We start from the raw sequence: 25769 nt of genomic DNA on the forward strand, positions 1-25769 counted from the left end.
TGGAGAAATGAAAGTGCTTTGTAATCTTCCAAAAATATTTTTTTTTCTTTTTACTTTTAAGTAAAGTTTCCAAGTGCAGAATTTAACTCAGAAAAGTAGACTACACTTTGATGTAATCAACAGCTAGGTGGCACAATAGTGGTGGACTTGGACTCAGGAAGACCAGAGTTAAAATTCAGGCTCATATATTTAATAGCTGTGTGACCCTGGGCAAATCACTTATGCTCTGTATGCCTCAGTTTCCTGATCTATAAAATGAGGATAATAATAACAGCTACCTCCTGGGGTTGAAGATTAAATGGAAGAACATTTGTAAAATACTTTTCAAACTTTAAAGTACTATATAAATGTTTGTTGATATCTCTTTGAAGTTAAAGACTATCTGGTTGTGTCTCCAACATCTAGTACAACTCCTTATGTGAATATGTTAAGTACTAAATAAATATTTGTTGCACTGGACATAGTGTCAGTAATTTGACAACCTAACACAGTCACCATGGCCTTAGATTAGAATACAAATAGTAGCTTATAGATCATACATTTGTGAAGTTTTCTCTCTTTTTAAAGTGTTCTCTCATTTCTTACATTTTTCATAGAGCATTTTATTTGGATCTCTCTTTAACCCTGTAATCCTGTACCATATTCCTAGCACATAGTATGCACTGTATAAATGCTAACTATTATTATTATTATCATTATTATTATTATTACTATCTGTGTATGTGTCATATGCCAGTAATAGAATGTAAGTTTTTTGAGGGCAGGGACTGTCATTCATTTTTTTATAATTAATTTATTTTTAGTTTTCAACATACAATTCCATAAGCTTTTGTGTTTTAAATTTTCTCACCTTCCCTTTCTTCCTCCCTCCTGAAGATGGCATGCAATCTAATATAGGCTCTACATACACATTCCTATTAAACATATTTTCACATTAGTCATGTTATAAAGAAGAATTAGAACCATTAGGAGGAACCGCTAGAAAGAAGAAACAAAACAAAACAAAAGAAAAAAAAAGAGCAAATAGTATGTTAGATCTGCATTTAGATTCCATAGTTCTTTCTCTGGATGTGGATAGCATTCTGCATCATGAGTCTTTTGGAGATGTCTTAGATACTTGCATTGCTGAGAAAAGCTAAATCTACATCACATAACGTGGCTGTTACTGGGTATTATTTTCTCCTGGTTCTGCTCACTCCACTCAACATCAGTTCATACAAGTCTTTCCAGGTCTTTCTGAAGTTCACCTGCTCATCATTTCTTATAGCACAATAATATTCCATTACCTTCATATACCACAACTTGTTCAGCCATTTTCCAATTAATGGGCATCCTCTCAATTTCCAATTCTTTGCCACCACAAAAAGAACTGCTATACATATTTTTGTACACATGGATCCTTTTCTCATATGTATGATCTCTTTGGGAGACAGCCCTCGAAGTACTGTTGCTGGCTCAAAGGGTATGCACATTTTTATAGCCCTTTGGGCATTGTTCCAAATTGCTCTCTAAAATGGTTGGATCAGTTCACAACTCTACCAAAAATGCGTCAGTGTTCAAATTTTCCCACATCTTCTCCAACATTTATCATTTTTCTGTTTTGTCATGCTAGCCAATTTGATAGGTGTGATGTGGTACCTCAGAGTAGTTTTGACTTGCATTTCTCTAATCAATAATGATTTAGAGCATTTTTTTTATATGACTATAGATAGCTTTAATTTCTTCTTCTGAAAACTGCCTGTGCATATCCTTTGACCATTTCTCAGTTGGGGAATGACTTGTATTCTTATAAATTTGACTCAGGTTTCTATATATTTTAGAAATGAGACTTTTATCAGAGATACTGGTTGTAAAAGTTCTTTTCCAGTTCTCTGCTACTCTCCTAATCTTGGTTGCAATGGATTTGTTTGTGCAAAAAACTTTTCAATTTAATGGAATCAAAATTATCCATTTTGCATTTCATAATGTTCTCTATCTCTTGTTTGGTCATAAATTCTTCCAATCTCCATAAATCTGACAGGTAAACTATTCTTTGCTCTCCTAGTTTGCTTCTAGTATCAGCCTTTATATATAAATTGTGTACTAATTCTGATTTTACTTTGGTACATGGTGTAAGATGTTGGATTATGCCTTGTTTCTGCCATACTATTTTCAGTTTTCCCAGCAGAACTGTCTTTAAAAAAAAGTTTGTATCTTTGGAGCCTATCATATGTTGTTTACATGAGTGAATGATGGCTTATTCATTCATTGATAAAATGATAAACAAAATGTTGAAATGCTGATGAAAAGTTAATTAATGATGAAAAATTAAAGAGAAAATGTCTTTGAATTTGATTGAGAAAAGATACTCAGAATTTCTCAGTATCCTCAAATTAAATCCCTTACATTAGATAGGGGTCTTATTTTTGCTTTTTTTTTTTTTTTACTTTATTTTAATGTCCAAGTGAAAGATTGATTCAGGAAACAATTTTAAGAGATGTTTCAGAGAAAGAGAAGTACAAGAGGAGTTAAATGTCATACATCAGTAATGATATTTATGTTAATACTTTTATGCATTCCTGATCTTGCCCACTGACAACTCTAATTTTTCATTCAGCACTTTCATTGTCCCCTCAATTCAGGCTTTATTAAGGATGTAGATATGAAAGGTAAAATATTCTATCTGATTTATAAGTAATTAAACTTTAGGCTTTTGTTACTAAAGTGACCTAAATTTATAGTTTTGTGAAATTTTATGGTCTCTTTCCCAGAGACTGTTGGGTGTTGATCCTTTGTCCCCAATTTAATTTTGAGAAATGATGTCTGTAACAGATAGCTACAGTGAATCTACTATTTCTTTAGATGAGAAAAATATGACAGAAAACTATGTGAAGAATAGTGTCATGGATCTGCTGATGAAACAAAATAGGGAAATATGTGACAAATACCAAATACTATATAGTACTGGCACTACAGATTGTACTAAAATCATATACCTCTTCTATTACTTAGATAACTCCTGGATTAAGAAAAATTCAGTAATTTTGGAGAAAATATATTCATGGTGGCATCCAGGTTTCACAGTGGATAGAGCACTTAGAATCAGGATAACATTAGTTCAAATCGTCCCTCAGACACTTAATAGCTGTGTCCTGGGTGAGTAACTTTACTTCTGTCTGCCTTGATTTCCTTGTCTGTGAAATGAAGATAATAATAGCACCTACCTCCTAAGATTGTGAGGATAAAATGAGATAATAATTATAAAGCAATTTGCTAACCATAAGGTGTTATATAAAAGTTAGTTATTATTATTATTTTGTTAGTCAACAAGTTCTTATTAAGTACTTGCTATATACTGGACTCTGTGGAAAACAATGGGGATACAAAGAAAAGCAAAAACAATTTCTAGCCTCAAGGAATTTACATTCTACTGGGGGAAAAAATATTATCTACTTTTATTCCAATATCCCAATGGATTCATGAGACAGCTACAGCATGCAGTGGATAGACTGCTGTACCTAAAGTCAGGGAGACCTGAGTTCCAATATGTTTTTCAGACATTTCCTAGCTGTGTGACCCTAGGCAAATCACTTAACCTCTCTGCCTCAATTTCCTCAACTGTAAAATGGAAATATCAATGGTCCCTACATCACAAGGCTGTTGTATCATGTGATATAAGAATATAATATTTGTAAACATACTTGGCACAGAGCCTAGCATATAGCAAGCACTAAATATATGTTTGTTATCTTCTCTCCTCTTCACTTCCCAAAAAAGTGGACATTCTCTCCAAAGCAGATCATAGTTCATCCATGCTTACCCATCTTGAATGACTCTCATGTATTTCTTTGCATAAATTAGCCACAATGAATTCACCCAAAGTGTGAGGAACTTTCCAAGTATTTTCATATCGTATGATTATCATTGGAGAAAGCAGGCTGTTGATCAATTGCTTCTTGATCTCACTAAGAGACTAGCCCGCCTCATTTTTTCCTTTTCATTAATATCTCTGATATCATTTACGCCACTTCTACCTCTTAATGTATCATTTGTAAAGCATTAAAATTAGTTTACACTGGTCAAAACCTTCTCATTATCCTCTTAGTGTTTCTTGACTTCAATTCTTTGAAGATTGTACTGTCCATGATGTGCAGCCATATGACATCACGGGAAAATATGAATGTTTAAAAGATAGGCAATTGTTTCTTTCTTTCTTTTTTATTTGTAAATATTTTATTTATTAATTCCATTAATATTCACTAATTAAATTAACCTTTTTCCATTTTATCTTTGTCAGTTTTGAGATTCAGAAAAATAAAATAATGTTTATAGGTAGTGTTAATAGTTGTTTACATAAATTATCTCTGTTGTTCATCTCCACTACCCTATCCTGCCATGTTCCATTCAGTGTCAAGAGATCTGCAAGAATGTCATCAGCACATCTGGTGGATTCTTATGGAAAATGAATGGGAAGAGATGGAAAAGAGTCCTACAGGCTAAGATAGTATGGCAGACACAAGTCTAAAATAAGGGATAGTTTGTTAACAATAGAACAAGGGTTCCAGCAGGAATTCAATAGAGATAAGAATAAAACCATATACTTGGCCTCAAAAAATTAACTTTAAAAAGTACAGGAATTAAGAAGCATAATTAGAAAGCCCTTTGAAAAAGATCTGGGTGTTTTACTGGACTGCAATCTCAAGATAAGTAGGCCACGTGATGTGGCAGCCAAAGAAGATTGAGCTCTTCAGCCAAATGACCCTGCACATCTTTTAGGAATAGGGAAATCATAGTTCCTCTTGTAATCTGCCCTTGTCAGACTGCATCAGAATATTGTGTTCAGTTCAGAGTACCAAAGTTTAGGAAAGGCATTGATAAAACAAAGAGTGACCAGAAAGAGGAAAACTAACATGATAAAAAGCCTCAAGTCCAATATCAATAAAGAACCTGGGGATGTTTATTCTGCAGGAGAGAATACTTGAGGTGGGAGAGACATGTTAGCTGCCTTTGAGTATTTGAAGGACTGTTAAATAGAAGAGGGATTTGATTTGTTCTAATTGACCCCCAGAGGACGATCAGGAGCAATAGGGAGCAATGAGTGGAAGTTACAATGAGGAAAATTTAGGCTTGATGGCAGAAAACCAAAACAAAACAAAGCAAAACAAAACAAAACAAATTCCTAACAATTAGAGCTGTCTGAAAAGGGGTATGGGCTACCTAGGGAAATAGTGAACTCTGCCTTCCTGAAGGTCTTCAAGTGGAGACTGGACAGCCAACTGGTGCGCTTGATATACTGGGCATCCTTTTGTGGGCATGGATTGGACTCGATGACCACTGCAGGCCCCTTCAATCTGAAGATTTTGATTATGTGATTGCAGTCTTCATCCAACTCTGATTCTCCAGTTTTGTTTTTCTTTTTTTTTTTAATCAGTAATGGACACAATCAGATCATTTATTTGTTGTCTTCTCTCATCAATCTTGAAGTCATTCAACCCTTAATCAGAACAATATTAGTTCTTGCTTTATGGTGACTAATATAATTTTTTATCTCTTTACTGATTAAAGCGCTCAACTTGACAACCCAGGTCATTTCTAGAGGCTCTCAGTTCTCAAAGATTTTGGAATTCAAAATCTTCTCTTATTGGGCCTTTTTCTATTGAATTGCAGAATGCTGCCAATGCTGTTTGGAACCTGGAGTTAGGGGAGACTTCAAGTCAAATTTCTCTTCTGTGGCTTCTTAACTGTGTGATAGGGGCAAGGTACTTAACATCTTTCCTCATTTCTAATGTGGGCTGATAACATAGGCAGTTGGGCAGCTCAGTGGATAAAGCACAAGGCCTGGAGTCAGGAGGAACCTGGTTCAAATCCAGCCTCAGACACCTGCTAGCAGGGTGACACTGGACAAGTCACTAAACTTCTTTTTGCCTTAGTTTCCTCATGATTATATGGTGACACATATTTGTCCCCAATAGTAATATAGTGTACTTCACTAAACAGGCCAATTTGGTCCATATATGATTTTCGTCCTTCTCCAGGCATGGTTGCTTGTTGTGGTAGTGATGTTCTCTATTCTAGGAAGTTTAAAAGTTTCTTAGGCTTAGTTCTGTTATGTAAAATGCTTAGTGTATTGGTCAGGTATGAACTGATGAGCAAAACCAGGAGAACATTGTATGATGTTATTGTATGATATTGTATGATGTTGCATGATGATCAATTGTGAATGACTTATTTATTCTCAGCAATACAATGATCCAGACAATTCCCAAAGACTCATGATGGAAAATGCTATGCACCTCCAGAGGAAGAATTTATGGAGCCTGTTTCACGGGTAAGGAAATCGAGGCATAAAGCAAGCAGGTAGGGGTCTGGGGTAGGAGGCTCCTGGGAATCCTTCCCTCTAGGGAGCGGCATCCTAAAGGCCATGGTAGGCCGGCTGGAGCACAGCTAGAGAGGCCCACCTTTCCTGGCCCAAGATGGAAGCCCCAGAAGCAGCATCAGGAGGAGCTGGTGTGGCCACTGCCACTCCCGTGCCCAAGCCTGCCCAGGCAGTTGTTTCAACAAGAAACCTGGGAGTGGCTAAAGTGCAGTTTTCCAAAGGTAAGGTTACCTACTCCCTTCTGGTTTAATTTTAGATTTAGCACATTGTCAGTTTTTAGTGTCTGTCCCAGAAACATGCACCAATGAACGAGTTCTATAGGTTATCCATCAGTACTGTCCTGTTCTATTAAATTTAACAGATATTTATTAATCATTGTGGTAGGTAGTAGGGACACTAAAACATATCATTAAAGGAATAGTTTGTGTAGATTTAGAAAGAGAAGTGGTGATCACTAAACACAAAATATCATCAAGGATAAGTTATAAAAGTGTAAACTCATTACCTTTTTAAGATAGGTATAGATTACTGACATATCAGCAAAGCATTTGACAAAGTCTCTCATACTACTCCTTTAGACAAGGTAACAAGATATAGAATCACTTATTATAGTTAGATGAATTTAAAATGGGTGCAATACCATACTTAAGTAGTCATTAATGGGTCATTGTCATCTACGGGGGGGTTCTCCAGTGGAATTCTCTGGCATTGTGCTTTTTAACATTTTTGTCAAAGTCAGCTAGGTGGTGTAATGGATACAGTGCTAGACTTGGAAGAGTTAAATTCAAATTTTCCCTACAATTTTTAACTAGATATCCCTTAACTTCCCTTGGCCTTAGTTTTCTCATCTGTAAGAATGACATGATAATAGCATCTAATTTATAGGGTCGTTGTGAGGATCAAATGAGATAAAATATGTAAAGCACTTTATAAATGCTAGCTTACTTATTATTAATAATAATGCCTAGGATAATGATATAGATCACATGTTTATCAGATTTGGAGATGAAAATCTGGGAGGGATACAAAAGGATCTTTAAAAAATCTCACCAGGTTAGAATTATGAATCAAATCTTCGATGATTAGATTCATTGAAGATAAACACACAGTGCTAAACCTAAATCCAAAAATTCAATTTCTCAAGAATAAGATGGATGAGGTATAACTAGGCAACTATTCAGGTGATAAAGAACTAGGGGTTTTAGTAGATTCAATAGAAATGCTTAATATAAGTGGCTTTGGTAGCTCCCAAAACTCATGAAACATTAAGTTGCATTAATTGAATCAGGGTTTGGAACAAGTATCTAGAAAAAGGAAAGTGATAATCTTCCTGTACCTTATGGGATTCAATTTGGAGTGCTACATTTTAGGAAGAACATTTATATGTTGGAACACATATAGAAGAGGATGAGTAGTAGGTTGAAGGGACTGAGAACTTAAGGAACTAGAAATGTTTAGCCTAGAGAAAAGAATTATTTTATTTTGGGTGGGAGGTCTTGGGTACAAATATCATGTTTTTATTTTATTTCATTTTATTAATTTACTTTTATTTTCAACATTAACTTCCATAAGCTTTTGAGTTTTAAGTTTTCTCTCCCTATTTCCCCAACACGGTGTGTAATCTGATATAGTTTTACATATATATATGTTCCTATTAAACATTTTCACATTAGTTGTTTTGATTTGCATTTTCCTAATAGATAGTGATTTAGAGCATTTTTTTCATATGACTACAGATGGTTTGAATTTCTTCATCTGAGAACTGCCTACTCATATCCTTAGACCATTTATCAATTGATGAATGACTTGTATTCTTATAAATTTGACTTAATTCTCTATATATTTTAGAAATGAGGCCCTTATCAAAGACACTGGTTGTAAAAATTCTTTCCCAGTTTTCTACATTCCTTCTAATCTTGGTTACACTGTTTGTGCAAAAACTTTTCAATTTAATGTGATCAAAATTATCCATTTTGCATTTCATAATGTTCTCTGTCTCCTGTTTGGTCATGAATTCTCTTTTCTCCATAAATCTGACGGTAAACTATTCCTTGCCCTACCAGTTTGCTTACAGTATCAGCCTTTATATCTAAACCATTTTAACTTTAATTTGATATATGGTGTGAGATTTGGGTCTATGCCTAGTTTCTGCCATACTCTTTTCCAGTTTCCCAGCAGTTTTTGTCAAAGAGTGAGTTATAATCCAAGAAGCCAGGATCTCTGGTTTGTCAAATAGTAGATTACTATAGTCATTGATTACTGTGTCTTGCATACCTAACCTATTCCACTGATCCACCACTCTATTTTTTAGCCAGTACCAAGTAGTTTTGATGATTGCTGCTTTATAATACAATTTAAGATCTGGAACCACTAGGCTACCTTCCCCTGCATTTCTTGTCATTTGTTCCCTTGATATTCTGGACCTTTTATTATTCCAAATGAATCTTGTTATTTTTCTAGCTCTATAAAATAATTTTTGGTAGTTTGATTGGTATGGCACTGAATAAGTAAATTAGCTTAGGTAGAATAGTCATTTTTATTATATTAGTTTGGCCTACCCATGAGTAACTGATGTTTTTCCAATTAGTTAGATCTGACTTTATCTGTGTGAAAAGTGTTTTGTAATTGTGTTCATATAGTTCCTGAGTTTGTTTTGGTAGATAGATTCCTAAATATTTTATAATGTCTCCAGTAACTTTAAATGGAATTTCTCTTTCTATCTCTTGTTGTTGGGCTTTGTTGTTAATATATAGAAATGCCAATGATTTATGTGGGTTTATTTTATATCCTTCAACTTTGCTAAAGCTGTTTATTATTTCAAATAGTATTTTACTTGATTCTCTAGAATTCTCTAAGTATATCATCATATCATCTGCAAAGAGTGATAGCTTTATTTCTTCGCCTATTCTAATACCTTCAATTTATTTTTCTTCTCTTATTGCTAAAGCTAACATTTCCAGTACCATATTGAACAACAGTGAAATATAGTTTTCAAAAAAAAAATGAAGTTGAAGGAAACCAAGTTAAGAACCTATGTGTATCTACTTAGTTCTGGGTCCAGCTCATTGTTCAACTCCCCATCCTAAATTTTAGTCCATACTTGATTGTTTCCTATTAAGTCTATATTACAATCTAAGAAATTCTGTTTTCTTTTATTTTTTCCAATGTGGATGATTGGACCAATCTCTCTCATTATTTTTTACCTATGAAGTCAGGCAAAACATATTTTTCTATATTAGCCACATTTCAGGGGGGAAAAGAAAGTAAAAAAAATGAAAAACAATATACTTCAGTTGGTACTCTGAATCCATCAATTCTCTCTCTGGAACTGGATAGCATTTTCCATCATCAGTCCTTTGGAATTGTCTTGAGTCATTGTATTGATCAAAGTAGCTAAGTCTTTCACAATTAGTCATTGTTACAATATTGCTAATGCTGTATACAATGTTCTGGTTCTGCTGACTTTATTTTGCATCAGTTCATATAAGTCTTCCCAGATTTTTCTGAAACCATCCTGCTCATTATTTCTTATAACACAATAGTATCTGGTCACAATCATATACCATAACTTACCCAACCATTCATCCAAATGATAGACATCTCCTCAATTTCCAATTCTTTGCAAACACAAAAAAAAGCTGCTATAAATATTTTTGTTCATTTAGGACCAATCTACTTCATGTTGGAGTTGATTTAATTGAAGGCCCTTTATTATTCTAGAAATTGATATAATTAGTACAATGTTATGTGCAAATAGGAGAATATTACTATCCATAGAGATTCCTTTAAAGATTCATTTTTTCATGTAATCTTCATGTAAGACATATACCATGACAGTAGCAAACATCTTAGGTGGACATGTCTTAGTGTTTTATATCTTTAAATAAATAGTCAGCAGATTGCTAAACAATTGTGTCCAGAGTCACATTTGCCAAAGGTCAGCAATTTTTATATAGGCATGGGAAGCATTTTATCTGAGGATAGAACTGAAGGCTATATTTTCTTCATTTTTAAAAATTTATTTTTATTATAAATAATAATAAACATGAACAAATGTTGATAGTAAAATTTAAAAAATACAATTAAAAGGGCTCATATATATAACTGTACAATAATTATATGAAATTCATTTTCCCCTCACTATGTGCATTTATAGTTTTATGGTTTCTTTTTAATCATTCAAATTTACCATGATAGCTTCAACTATCCTGTAGTCCTATTTATGGACAGCTAGGTGGCACAGTGGATAAAGTGCTGGTCAAGAAGACTCATCCTCCTGAGTTCAAATCTGTCCTCAGACATTTAGAAGCTGTATGACCTTGGCAAATCACTTAACCTTGTTGGCCTCAGTTTCCTCATCTGTACAATGAACTGGATAAGGAGATGGCAAACCACTGCAGTTTCTTTGCCAAGAAAACCCTGAATGGTGTCACAAAGTCTCTGACACAACTGAAACAAGTCAACAATGATAGTCCAATTTGTCTTTGAATTTCTTTCTTATCTCTCCTGTTTATTATTATTTTTAATGATTCAATAACTCTCAATTTTCTCCTTTATTTTTTAGGATAATTGCCACTCCACTTCACTACCCTTCTAGCTCCCCCAAAAAATAAATAAAAGACATCTCTCATAAGAAATAGATTATAACAAAGTGAATTCACACATTGGTTGTGGATGAAAATGTAGACATTTTGAATTTATCATCAGTCTCCTCAGGTAATTGGTGATAAGCATGATTAATCATAAATTTTCTGGAGTTAGTGGGTTGATCATAGTTCTTAAAGTTTTCAAAGTTGTTTGTTCTTTGCAATATTATAGTTATTGTATAAATTGTTTTCCTTATTTTGTACTTGTTATTCTGCATCAGATCAGATCTGAATCTCTTTTGTGATTTTGTACAGTAAAATAATAGTAAAAATAATATTCCATTATATTCATCCACCATAATTTGACCATTTCTTAATTAATAGCTACTCATTTTGTTTACAGTTGTTTTCTACAACAAAAAGTACTGCTACAAATGTTTTTTTATATTTGGTTCCTAGTCCTCTTGGGTCCTGTCCCACTATGCAATGATTATTGGAGCATCTTATATCTGCATTTCTTATCTGACAGGCTTTGATTGGAATCTAGCTTCAGGTCCTAGAATGCTGGAGCTCAGGATAGCTTATGACTCCCAAAGGCAGAGCTTTAACTAGCTAACCCACAGGTTGACTCTTGGACCATTTGTTTGTTTTGTTTTTTCATTAATAGTTTTTTTTAAATTTTTTTCCAAGTACATGTAAAGATAGTTTTCAATATTCATGTTTGTAAAATTTATTTATTTATTTTTAATTTTCAACATTCACTTCCATAAGTTTTTAAGTTTTCAATTTTCTCTGCTTCCTTACCCTCCCACTTCCCCAAGACAGAATAAAATCTGATATAGGCTCTACATATACATTCATATTAAACATGTTGTAAAGATGTTGTAAAGAAGTATTAGAACCAATGAGAGGAATCATGAGAAAGGAGAAACAAAACAAAGCAACAAAAGAAAAAAGAGATCATATAGTATTCTTTGATCTTCATTCAGACTCTATAGTTCTTTCTCTGGATGTAGATAGTATTTTCCATTATGAGAGTTTTGGAGATATCTTAGATCCTTGCATTGCTGAGAAGAGCCAAGTTTATGAAAATTAGTCATCCCAATCAACAATCACTTCCATAAGCTTTTGAGTTTAAAATTTTTCTCCTCCTCCCTCCCCACCACCTTCCCCAAGACAGCACACAATCTGATATAGGCTATACATATACATTCTTATTAAACATATTTTCACATCAGTCATGTTGTAAGGAAGAATTAGAACCAATAGAAGGAACCACAAGAAGGAGGAAACAAAATAAAACAGAATAAAAAAAAGAGTAAATGGTATGCTTCAATCTGCATTCAAATGCCATAGTTCTTTCTTTGGATGTGGGTAGTATTTTCCATCGTGAGACTTTTGGAGATATCTTAGATCCTTGCATTGCTGAGAAGGACTATCTATCAAAGTTAGTCATTACAAAACATGACTGTTACTGTGTACAATGTTCTCTTGGTTCTGCTCACTTCACTCAGCATGCACATTTTTATAGCCCTTTGGGCATAGTTCCAAATTGTTCTCCAAAATGGTTGGATCATTTCACAACTTCACCAACAATGCATTAGTGTTCCAATTTTCCCACATCTTCCCCAGCATTTATCATTTTCCTGTTTTGTCATGTTAACCAATTTGTTAGGTATGAGGTGGTATCTCAGAGTTGTTTTGATTTACATTTCTCTAATCAATAGTAATTTAGAGCATTTTTCATATGACTATAGATAGCTTTAATTTCTTCTTCTGAAAACTTCCTGTGCATATCCTTTGGCCATTTATCAATTGGGGAATGACTTGTATTCTTACAAATTTGACTCAGTTCTTTATATATTTTAGAAACAAGGCCTTTATCAAAGACACTGGCTGTAAAAAAAAATATTTCCCAGTATTCTGCTTCCCTCCTAATCTTGGCTGCATTGGCTTTGTTTGTGTTAAAAACTTTTCAATTTAATGTAATCAAAATCATCCATTTTGCATTTCATAATGTTCTCTATCTCTTGTTTGTTCATAAATTCTTTCCTTCTCCAAAGATCTGACAGGTAAACTATTCCTTGCTCTCCTAGTTTGCATATAGTAGAAGCCTTTATATCTAAATCTATTGAATCATCTATCTATTTTGACTTTATCTTGGTGTAGGGTGTAAGATGTTGGTCTATGCTTAGTTTCTCCCACACCATTTTCCAGTTTTCTCAGCAGTTTTTGTTAAATGGTGAGTTCTTACCCCAGAAGCTAGAGTGTTTGGGTTTATCAACAGTAGATTACTGTAGTCATTGACTACTGTGTCTTGCATACCTAACCTATTCCACTGATCTACCACTCTATTTCTTAGCCAGTGTCAAGTAATTTTGATGATTGCTGCTTTATAATACAATTTAAATCTGGTACAGCTAGGCCACCTTCCCTTACATTTCTTTTCATTAACTCCCTTGATATTCTGGCCCTTTTGTTCTTCCAGATAAATTTTGTTATTATTTTTCCTAGCTCTATAAAATCATTTCTCCATAGTTTGATTGGAATGGCACTGAAAATTAAATTATTCAGAATGGTCATTTTTATCATATTAGCTTGGCCTATCCATGAGCAAATGATATTTTTCCAGTTATTTAGATCTGACTTTATTTGTGTGAAAAGTGTTTTATGATTGTGTTCATATAGTCCCTGAGTTCTTGGCCCATTTGTAAGAGCTCATGCTGGCTTCCCTGGCATAGTTCCTCTCTCTACCTCTGCTGGTTTCCTCATTTATCTACACTGAGGCTGGCTTTTTGGTAAGATTCTCTATCCACCTCCACCTGCTTCTGGTTATCTTTTTGTGCAGTTCTGGACTGAATGAAAGAGTTTATATTTCTTCTTCAATTTTCTTTCTCACTGGTCTTTCCAGGGTTGTTTTCATATACTTCCTAGAGTTTATATGGGAGAGCTACACCTTTTCATGGTGTCATCTTAACTGGAAATTTTTGTTCCAGTTTCTACCACCTATTTGTATACACACATATGCATATGTTATGTATGTTATTCGTGTTTGTGTATATATGTGTATATGTCTAAACACAGACACACAGAGTCTTTCTGGAGAGGCTTCTACCAACTGCCTTCAAAGAAGGCCTAACTCTCTAAAGATGCTTAGAGCTGTACTTTTTCCCTTTTCCAGAAGAGAGGAAGCTAACACAAGATGAGAATTGGAGAATGGAGTTTTCTGCTTTAGTGGGAGTTTAGAGGACCCTTCTTTCTCTCTAATGCAATCAGGCAGTGGATAGGAAAAGGCTCATTTTGTCCAGTTAGTATATTTTGAATGACCACCTAGTCTATCTCTTTACCATGGAGTCAGCAGACTTGAGTGAATTAAAGAATGCCCATTCTCCAAAGCCCATGTGGAAATTGAATCAACTGTGCATATTATTTCCAGAGGCATCCAATCTCATTTTTGGATACTTCTAATAAATAACAAGGGGTAGTTAGGTGGTACAGTGGATAGAGTGCCAGACCTGAAGTCAGGAAGACCCTCATATTTCTAGATCTGGAAGGGTATCAGCAAGCATTTAGTTCAAATCCCTCATTTACCTATGAAGAAACCGAGGGCCAAGTGGGGAAACTTAGTAATCACACTTCCATGTTAATAAAATCAATGACTTCCAAGGTTCCTTTCAATTCCTAAGTTGTATGCTTCTTCATTACTTGCACAAATTCACACCTGTTGGAAATAAGACTTAGCTCTCCTCAATCTCAGGCCAGGATCTTTTCCATTCCACATCTAACACTCCACAACTAAAAGTTACACCTTCCCATAAGTTAGTGTCAAATGAGGAAAGATAAGAAATTCTATAACATCCTTTGTGCAATTCTCTTCTTCCTACCTCTAAGTATTTTTTCAACCTAAAGAATTTGCCTCTTCTTTATTCTACCAAGAGAAACACAAATGTTTCCCTGCTTCCCATACTTTTTTTTCTCTTCAAGGAGCTCCTAACCATCTACTTTTTCCATGAAACTTTCTTTCCATAATGTCATATAGTGGATGTGTCCTGGCTCTACTATGTCAAATTGTGTCTTCATTGGGACTCCTCCTATACGATATTTATTGCATTTATATATTTTTTTCAATTATATATGTGTCATTGATTTACTTTAGCTTTTGAACTATTGGGGTTAAGATGGGGTTAAGAAAGTGTCCTTATCTTAAAGTGAGAATTCCGATTTGAAACATAGATTTGCCTACCTACCAACTAAGTTTGATAGTCACTTTACCTCTCTGAGGCTCAGTTTTTTCATATGAAAAGTAATTGCATTATCTACCTCTCAAGATTACTGTGGGAAAAGTGTTTTGAAAACCTTAAATAGGAATTCGTATAACAATAATGTGTAAGTATAGCATATTCTGTGTATTGCTGAGTATAGGATTCTCGACCTGATGAAAGCTTTATGATGGTAATACTGATCCTGACAATCATAATGGAACTACAGAGATTGAGGTCTTCTTCAAACAGTAGCCATGATTGCTAATCAGGGGAGGGGTTACACAGTACCCCGTGTTACAAAAACTTGGGTCTGAAGTGGCCCATAAAACAATAACCAAGGACACTAGGATAGACAGAGGGGATATGAAGTATCATGCAGATACCATATAGGATCACAAAGATGCCAAGGTAGAACAGCAGCAGGTTCTCTCGCCAGGGTCTGCCTTTACGTGCATGCCCTCTATCCTATGTTCCACAAGTGATAAGCAGCCACTAATTGGAGGGATTTGTCAATGACAAGGCAGCAAAAAAGAGAAGCACTGGCTATCAGAAAGTTTTTGTACTCCAATTTCTGAGATCAAACTCCATCGCCATGAGAAGCAGCCAAAACGCACGTATGGAGTTTTCTTGATTTAAAGACTATGCCAACTGAATAAAAGGAATATAAGGCCAATTGAGAATGATGCCATACGTCCTATATGGCTTTATCCACTCTTAGCGGAAATAATCTTTGGATAAGGGCAGCAGAGAACAGACTAAATAAACTGGATACATGATAAAGTCTCTTCTGGAGTTCCTGAGTTTAGGGTACCAGTATTTTGTTTAGGAATGAGAATAATGGCCCAGGCCTCGGAAAAATTAGGGATATGTAGCCACATAATAGACATTCTATTCTGTTGTGTTTATTCCCTTATTGATCCCATGTAAAAAGAATAAGTATATTTAGTATCTAAACATGTCTATGTGTTTGCAAGGAGATGGGGGAGAGAGGAAAGGACTAACTCTATCATTCTAAGATGTATCATAGAGACTCAGTTGCACTACTTGTGGTTGTACCTTAGAGTTATTTTAATCAGGGTTAGATTAATGAGATAAACATAACTACTGAGAGAGAGATGGTGGTAGTGAAGAGAAGTTTGCTTATATTCTGAGGACCATAGTGAGCTTTGCTTCTCTCCAGGATTCTCCCTCAGGGTTGTGAAAAGCAGGATTTCCGGTATGAACGTGGTATATGTGAGGTGTTTTGAGGGGGAAACAGGATCAGATTAGTGGCTACCAATATCACCTGGTGGTTAAATCAGTATAGGAAAGAGCACAGATAAAATATTCTTTACCTGCAATATTCATAGATGATAATGGCTTCTTTGATTAGAGTAGCAGTGTGATTGTTTTGGAGTCAGAAGCCCTGGATAGGAATCTTGACTCTGCCATTTAACTATTTGTGTAACCTTGGGTGAGCTAGTGAACTTCAGCGGGTTTCAGTTTCCTCAACTATCAAATGAGGGAGTTAAATGCTGTTTAACTTCTAACCTTTCCAGTTCTAAATCTATAAGTATAACCAGAAGAAGAGCGATATTATTTTTTCAATTTTCACCTTATCTTTGTAGCTATAAGCCTCTTCCAATACAGAACTATGTGAGTTTCACACTCTGAAAGAATGAGGATGCTCCAAAGTTGTTTGCCTTGGAAACACACTTTAACACACACACTCATACACACACACACACACACACACACACACCATTGGGAATGTTTTATAATGCTTCATTTATCCTTTTTAATGTTTGATCTCTTGATATGGGCACCTTTATGGACAATATAAGAACCAAAATGGGAGGAAACTGGAAATAGAATGTTTTATTCCTATTTTCTTTTCCTTCCCTATTTGGCAAGCACAGACTCTCTTTGCTCCACCCTGGGCTCCTGTTCCAGCCTGTTTCCTTTTATTTTCTTACTTGTTTATGTCCAACCATCATCAGTGATCCCAACCCAGCTTGACTAATTAATTTGCGCTCTCTCTGCAGGAGCTGAGCTAGCGAAGTGAAGAAAAACACACACTCACAAATACACACACACAGAGGAATGCTATAAAGCTGCTTCCCTCTGTGAATGGGAACTCCAATCTCAATATCCAGTAATTGCCTAGCACACCCTTGCCTCCTCCACAAAAAAACAAAAGCTTCTCCCTCAACATGAGCCATCAGCCCTCTCAGAAATACTGTATTGTTTCTGCAGATCCTTTCTTACAGGTATTTAGTGGGAAAGGTACCCCAAAGACCATGCAAATGAAAGCAGTTGATGAAATATTCAGTGCCACACCAGCTTTACAGCCAGCAGACAAATTGTGCTATTGGTTACAAATTAACCTTTGCCTTTGTTTTCTCCGGTTGATCCCTATGACTACATAAATAGAGCAGAAGTGTGAATAGTGTGTAGGTGTCTGAGCCAACATTCATACTGGTATGACAAGCCTAAAGATTATTGTTAAGTAGGTTCCTCTATAATCTCTAAAAAACTTACCTACCTCCTTTGCTCTCACCTGCTCTAGTAGAAGCAAACTCTCCTGGAAACTCTTCTGCCAAAGGATAAATTTTGAAAAAACTGTCAGAACATAAAACTGGTTCTCTCCTCTTTATGCTATAACACTGACCTGACTACTATTAAAATTTTCCTCTCAAATACTCAGACATTACTACCTGTCTCCCCACTGGCAAAGCTGTAAATCATTTTCACTGGTCAGCAATTAAAATGCCTCTCCCTCTTGCTCTCTTCCTTCCCCACTGTTTGCTGCTGTCGCTGATGCTCTCTCTCTGTCTCTGTCTCTCTGTCTCTCTTTCTCTCTCTCTCCCCTCTTTCTCCTCCTCCTCCTCCTCCTTTCTTTCCCTGCTTCCCAAATAAATTAGTATTTAAAAAGGTGAGGAAGGGGCATTTTGTGTTACTTGCTCTTGTTGCAAAAATTGCTACTTATGTGTCTGACTGGGCCTGTTCTTAATCCATCTCATCTTCTCCAGGAAATTCCCTCCCCATACCCCTTTTATTGGGTAACTAGGTGGTACAGTGGATAGAGCACCAGGCCTGGAGTCAGGAAGACCTGAGTTAAAATCCAGCCTCAGGCACTTACTAGCTGTGTGACTCAGAGCAAATTACTTAACTCTGCTTGCCTCAAGTTCCTTATGTGTAAAATGATCTGGAAAAGAAAATGGCAAACTACTGCAGTATTTGTGACCCAAAAGGGGTCACAAAGAATCAAACACAATGCAGCAGCCCCTTTTTATCATTCCCCACTCTCTCACTAATCTTCAGTCTTTCACATCTACTTGTTGCTTCCTTGGTGACTACAAAGGGCTTGCTTACTAACTGAATGACTGAATGAACCTACCTGACTTGGGCCTGAGAGAGTTCCCATGCTCATTTTACTATTCTTTTTGAACTTACTAACTTATGGATATCAAAGGACCATATCAGTATTTGCTGATTGTAAATGACAGAAATTCTAAACTAATATTATAAACTCATTTCCTAGTTCTTTCCGAAGAAAAACAGACTTCTTTTACATTAGCATTTTCATATCTTCTGTATATAGCAATGAGACAAATAAGAAAGGGTAACAAGTAAGAAGACAAAAGAAATTTTGACTTTATCTTCTTCCTGTCCCTTCCCTTTTCCTTTTCAGAATGAGTTTTTCTATCTTGCCCAGGCTAGAAGTGCAGTAGCCATTCATGGACTTAATCTCATTGCTGATCAGCAAGGATCCTTTGACCTGATGGGTTTCTGTGGGGGGAGGGGAGGAGGTTCTGGGGAACTCACCATATTCGGGCCACATTTATTTCAGGCACTTAATTGCCTTTAGCTCGACCTACTTCAGCTTAACTCCTGAGCTCAAGTAACTTTTCAGTCTCAGCTTTCCCAGTAGCAGGGATCATAGACATGGAGGGAAACTAATGAAAATCATCCCAAAGTGTAAAGGCAATGTGATTACTTTTGTGGAAAGTTTCACAAAAGTTTGGAAAAAAAGTAAATTCTTCAACATTCCCATTCAGTTTGGTCTTTGGCCATACATACACTAATTTAATTATTTTGATTAAAATCTTGACTTGATCAACAAACAAATAATTAGTGATTGGTCAGTTCAGCTAAAATGACACAACTCATTTGTGTTTTTAGATGCAGGCTTAGCATGAGGGACCTACATTTCAGATTTCCAGGATTCCATGACCTCTGCTAAGAGAGGAGCAGAGATCTTAGGTGTTGTCCAGCATACAATTGTCCCTGACCTTGTGACACAGCATCATCATTACAAAAGCTTTGTTGTATACTGTGCTTTTAGACATCCAGCTAGGTGGCACAGTGGATAGAGCACTAGGCCTGGAGTCAGGAAGACCTGAGTTAAAATCCAGCTTCAGACACTTACTAGCTATGTGATTCTAGGCAAGTCACTTAACCCTGTTTGCCTTAGTTTCCTCATCTGTAAAATGAGCTGGAGAAGGAAATGGCAAACCACTCTAGTATGTTTGATAGTAGTATCTAGTATCTAGTAGCCTTAAATGGGATAGCAAAGAGTCAGACGTGACTGAAACAACTGAACAACAACAACAAAGCCGCTTCCCAGAAATCCACACAAGGAAGCAAAAATAGATGTACCAGGAAAGGCACCCAGGTAATCAGACTTCCAAGAGAGGTATTGCTTTGTCACACAGAGGTCTCATCAGGTGTTCTTACTTTCCTAATAGTTATTTCTCAATGGTCAGTAATAAAATAAAAGCGTCAGTTTGAGAAAAAGAGGTTTCTGTCATCAACAGAGTTATTTACTACAATGACTACCTTCCTGCCCTACAGCCCTTGATTATAGACTACGATAATGGCATTCCATCTAGAAGGTCCATCTTTTGCCCTTTCCTTTTTGTAAGGGGGAATGACCCTGATTCATCACTTCCCCTGGTGGGGTAATCAGCTAGAATCTGTAAAGATCTGCTGATAGGTACTGGTCTGTCTTTTGCCTTCTCCTGGCTATCAATGTACAATGGTTTTATGAATTGCTTCATACATCCTTATCTACTATGTTCAGTCTTTTATTTTGGCTGGGTTTCAAAAAATCAGAGAATTTCAGAGGTAGGAAGGACCTCAACCCCAACACTGGCATACAGTGGGAATTACTCCCTCTTTCCTCTCTCACTCTGAGATTGGAAAGAAGAAGTAATTCCCACTGTATGCCAGTGCTCCTGCCAGAGTCCCACACCCTCTGATTGCAAGGATCCTACAAACTCATTCATAGATATAACCAAGAAAATAGCGAAGGGCTAAAAATGTACTATAAGGGATATTATTGTTTCTTACCTTGCAACAGGATGTCATCACTGTCTAACCCTTTGTGCCTCAAGTCATGTTACTAAGCAGTATATTTTTCCACAGACATTTATAACATTATAACACAAGCACAGACATACAAGGAAAGCCAACCTGATAACCTGATTCCCCAGAGCTGCACTGCTCTTCTACAAAGAGGTCTTGCTTGACTGCCCTGCTCTCTTCCTATAAACATACGTTGCAATGCAGTATAGAGCCCCGTTTAGTAACACCAGTTCCAGAACCTGAGAGAGATTAGTGTTAGTTGTAACAGGTACCACCTTTCTGCTCCACAGTTCACTTTTCTTGCCTTGATAGTTGTCCAGATGACTGGTCCTTTGAAAGACCTATATAATAGAGGCAATTAGGTATTATAGTGGCTTAGAGAGCTGGCTCTAGAGTCAGAGAGATATAAATTCAAATCCAGCCTCAGACACTTACTAACTGTGTGACCCTGGACAATTTATTCAACTTCTGTCAGCTTCAATTTTCTCATCTGTAAAATGGGGATAATAATAACATCTACCTCTCATTGTCATGAGGATGAAAATGAGATAATATTTGTAAAGTGCTATATAAATGCTAATAGTATTATTATTGTAACCCAGATTAGTCATACTAAATTTTGTGTGGTTCCATTAGCAAAATCTGAGTTTGCAATACAGCCAATACTTAGTCTTAAAAATATAACTTAAATTTATCTTTTTTGCAAGTACTATGTTTGTAGTAATATGGATATTGACATAAAACACCTCATAGTCATCTCCATCCTGACCTTTCCATACAGCATAGGGCCCTAGAAGTCACATTTCTTTATAAAAGCAATTCAATAGTCATCTAAACTTGGGTTTAAAAATACACAAAAGCCTTGTGCTTTCCATTGTATTAACTTGAAGAATTATGCCTTCAGCAACATATCAAAAAGTATTTTATCTAAGCTGCATTAGCTGTTAAATTTGCATTTGAATTTCAATATCCATCATGTTGGATGCAGAAACAACCCCAGAGAATAGGAAGCTAACATTTATCAAGTTGCACTTCTTTGTCACTCAGTAAAAAAGGATGATATCAGTGGTGCTCTCTTTAATCCATATTTTTTTAATCAAATCTCACTATTTTTGAGGATTCCAGCATTAATTACTTTCAAATCTTTAATAATGAGAAGAATTTACAAGTCCATATTTTCCAGAGGATAATAGTATGAGGAGCCGACTATGAGAAGGCAAGAATTGTTTGGGGACCCCATTGGGAGGCAGAGAAACGAGGGAGGGGTAGATGGGATTTAACATGGTGCTACTAAACAGTGTTTGTTGAGCACTCACTGTTTGATGGACAGTGATCTGAGTGTGTCATATACAAGGGCCTTATCAGAAGAAGAAAGGCAAAATATTTTCCCTTTTATTAGGTCCAGTTCATCATCTGAAGTGACTAGAAGATTAGACATTTAAGGATATTTAGACAAACAAGAACTCAGAAGCATTCAGTAAGTTATTGAAATTCCTATCATTAGACTTGGGGAAGAGCTAGAAGTTACCCCAGGTTCAAAAATCCTACTGGTGCTATAAAGTTCCCTGGAAGGCAGCTTAAGTTATTCTAATGCATTTTGAAACTTTGAGAATTGGAGAAAAATTAAAACTGCTGTAGTCCAAGCATTAATATCTCATTAAGTTTAATGAGGGGGAGGGTGGTAGTGGTCCAAACAGTTTTACAGGAAGCCTATAATATAGCGATAAACAGCTGATTTGCCCCTAGAGCTACATTTTATGCTAGTTTTGTGATTCGTCTCTTCTGCCTCAAGGAAACACTGAATCAGAAGGGGCCTGAATTGGTGGTCTTTTTCCTGAGGCATGAACATGGTATGCAGAGAAGTATCATTCCACAAGATGAGTAAACTCACAGTGCAGACTTACAGAAGCTTTAGCTTACACTGGCGACACAAACTAATGAAGCTGTGGCTTGAGATTGAACAAGTCAATCAATGTGTGTTAATTAAACATTTGTGGACTTGACATTTCATGAAAGAACTGATGCTAACTGAATGAGCTCCAGGGACATGTTGCCAGGTTCTTCAGGCAGTATGTTAATGCAAATTAACTACTGCCATAGAGAATATGGAACAGTAAGCCACATTACAAATGAACTTGGTAATATTAGGACTTGATTCTGTGGGATTACTGTGTCTGGGAAGAACACAAATTGAACTGTTGTACATTGTTGTTGTTCATCCTTCATTCTCAAAGAGGACCAATGACATCAGAAGGGTGGTGTCTTGACTTGCAAGTGAATTAGATTTAAGTGAGACAGGGCTATGCGGAATCATCAGCTTCACTGTCTCCTCCAGAGTCATTCAGAGTCCAGTGGCAAAACATAGGGCAGGATGACTGGAGATGGCCCCAGATGCAGTGGGGGACCTTGACCTTTTTAAGCTAAGGTCTTTCCCAGGTCTCAGTTTGTCTGAGTCAACACCTATTCAGTGATTAAAGGCTAGGCAAGAATTAAGGCAAAAGATGGCTTAGTTTGTCTTCAAAAAGAATCAATCTGGGAGGGGAAGATCCTCAAGAGTTTCTGGCCAGAACAGAAACTAGAACTGCTGCATATTGATATTTGGATAGTCTATGTGACATAGTGGCTTGACTATTAGACTGGCAGTCAGAAAGGCCTGGGTTCAAAGAAGTCAAAAACAGAAAGTCCCATATATCCCAAAATCTTAATAGCAGTACTTTTTTGTATTAGCTTGGAAATGGAATCAAAATGGGTGTCCATCAATTGGGAATGGTTAAATAAAGTGTTAGGAAGGTAGGTGGAACAGTGGACAGAATGTTGGGCTTAGAGTCAGAAAGACTCATCTTCCTGAATTCAAATCTGGCCTCAGATGCTTCCTAGCTGTGTGAACCTGGGTAAGTCACTTAACCCTGTTTGCCTCAGTTTCCTTATCTGTTAAATGAGCTGAAGAAGGAAATGGAAAACCATTCTAGTATCTTTGCCATTACCCCTAAGTTGGGTCATGGAGAGTTGTACACAACTGAAACAAATGAATAAAAAACAAAGTATAGTGCATAAATGTAAAGGTAAGAAATGAGAAATACAAAGAATTCAGGAAAACTTTGGAAGACATATTAACTGAGGAAGAATTAAGTAAATAGAACCATAGAACCAGGAAAAGTATTGATGACTACAAAACTAGAAATGAAATGAACAATAAGATGAGACTGAACATTTGTAATTATAATGAACAAACTTGGTCCCAGAGAAGAGATGAGAAAATGTGTCCTTAGTTTAATAGGTAAGTGACTATGTGTGTTGTCCTAGGCCAGGCCTGGCTCAGACCACTCATTCTGGTGATTCAGGTTTAGGATTGGAATGAAACGAGACATTCATTGACCTCTTTTTATTTACTGTTTATCAAATAAAAGGTGTGGATAGATTGCCTAAGAAAGATCTAAATTCAAATCCAAGCTCATACACTTATTAGTTATGTGACCCTGGACTTATCATTTAACCTCTGTTTGCTTCAGTTTTCTCATTTTAAAATGGAGATAATAGCACCCACCTCCCAGGGTTGTTGGGAGGATCAGATAAAATGTTAGTTTAAACACACTTAGCATAGTACCTGGCACATAGTAAGTGTTATATAAATGTTAGTTGTTCTTGTTGTTGTTATTACTGCTACTACTTAATAATAGCATAGAAAGGTCATTTAGCAAAGATATGGCATTTATTCAACTGGGCACGTGGTGGTGCTACAGCCTGCGGGGGGGGGGGGGGGGAAAACCCCTCCCCCCAACTCCCTCTGAGCTGGCTTTTGTTTTTGAGCTACCTGGAAGCTTGTCAAAGGCTAGAGCCTTAGTCCCCTGTAGCAATTAAATTTCAAAGATGGTTTCAACGTCTTTTAAGGAAAAATTAGCTTAGCTTTCATGGAGTAGAAGTTGTTTCTACAAGAGGTGTACAACATTAGATATGAGAGGTGGCTGATGTTTTAGGTGGTTTTACTGAATGATTTTTGTTAAAAAAAATACGTGTTTTAAGGGAAGGCTTGCTAGGTAGAGGAGGGAGGAGACATATATTTAGAAAGAAATGTGATATTTTAAAAGGGGGGGAAGGGAAGGAAAAAGAAATTCTACCTCTGACACTTCCATAATTACAGTCAAAACTTAATTCAAATTCTATCTAAGAATATTTTGAAGGAGTCAAAATTGCAGTCAATACTTCATCCCCAGTGGATATTACAACACCTCTTCACCTTCTCATCCAGTATATTTCTTTTCTGTGTCTTTCTGTAAATCATCCAGAGAGGATCCACCCAATGCACTGATGGCTTTCTTTGGAGATCTTGAGAGTACCAATATAACACTTGGGGCACCACACTATCTCTCAGGTTTATTGCATGACCAGGACACATTTTTTTTCTGCTCTCAAATGAACTGTATCATATTTAAAAGCCACTTCTAAACTGCAAATTATCATTGGAAATATGACCCAGGTCAGACCATAACTAGTACAGAAAGAAAAAGGCTTTGCCTCTGGAGTTTGGGAGATATTTTGCTCTTCTCGTCATGCTTTCTCTGGCGGTGCCCAGTACAACCACAGATATTCAAAGGAAAGAGACATATGTAGGGTGAGGAAGGGGAGAAGAATAGATTTGGAGCCTGAACAAGAAAAGACAAAACACCCTCAGTCTGTGGAGATAAGCCCAAAGGATTCAGTCTGAGTGAAATGCCAGAGGGCTAAAGAGACAGCATTATGTAGTAAAACAGGTACTGGAGTCAGGAAGAGCTGGGTTCAAATTCCACCTATGACATTTCCTAGCTGTGGGACCATGGATAAGTTATTTAACTTCTTTAAACATCAATTTCCTAATCAGTAAAATGAGGGCGTTGGACTATGTGCTTTTTAAAGTCTATGATTCTATTTCATTCCTTGTATTTGTATCTCTAGTGCCTAGCACAGTACCTGGTACACATAGGAGACTTTTAATAAATACTTGTTTGTAGATTGATGCATCAACAAAACACAGAACCATGTGCATTTGGAGAGCCTGTTCTCTTCACTGGTATAGTGAATCATGTTGAAGTAGTCCAAAGAACCTTGATTTTTTTGGAGTGGTGAGAGGGTGCTAACCATTCTTGTGATAGACTGTCTCTGCTCGAAACACTACCTCCTCCTCCTATGTAGTATCTCCATTCTGCTTCTACTCATAAACTTATATTTGGAGTCACCTTTGCT

The sequence above is a fragment of the Vombatus ursinus genome, unplaced genomic scaffold (assembly GCF_900497805.2).
Source record: "Vombatus ursinus unplaced genomic scaffold, bare-nosed wombat genome assembly UNPS02014832.1, whole genome shotgun sequence".
Taxonomy (NCBI): Eukaryota; Metazoa; Chordata; class Mammalia; order Diprotodontia; family Vombatidae; genus Vombatus; species Vombatus ursinus.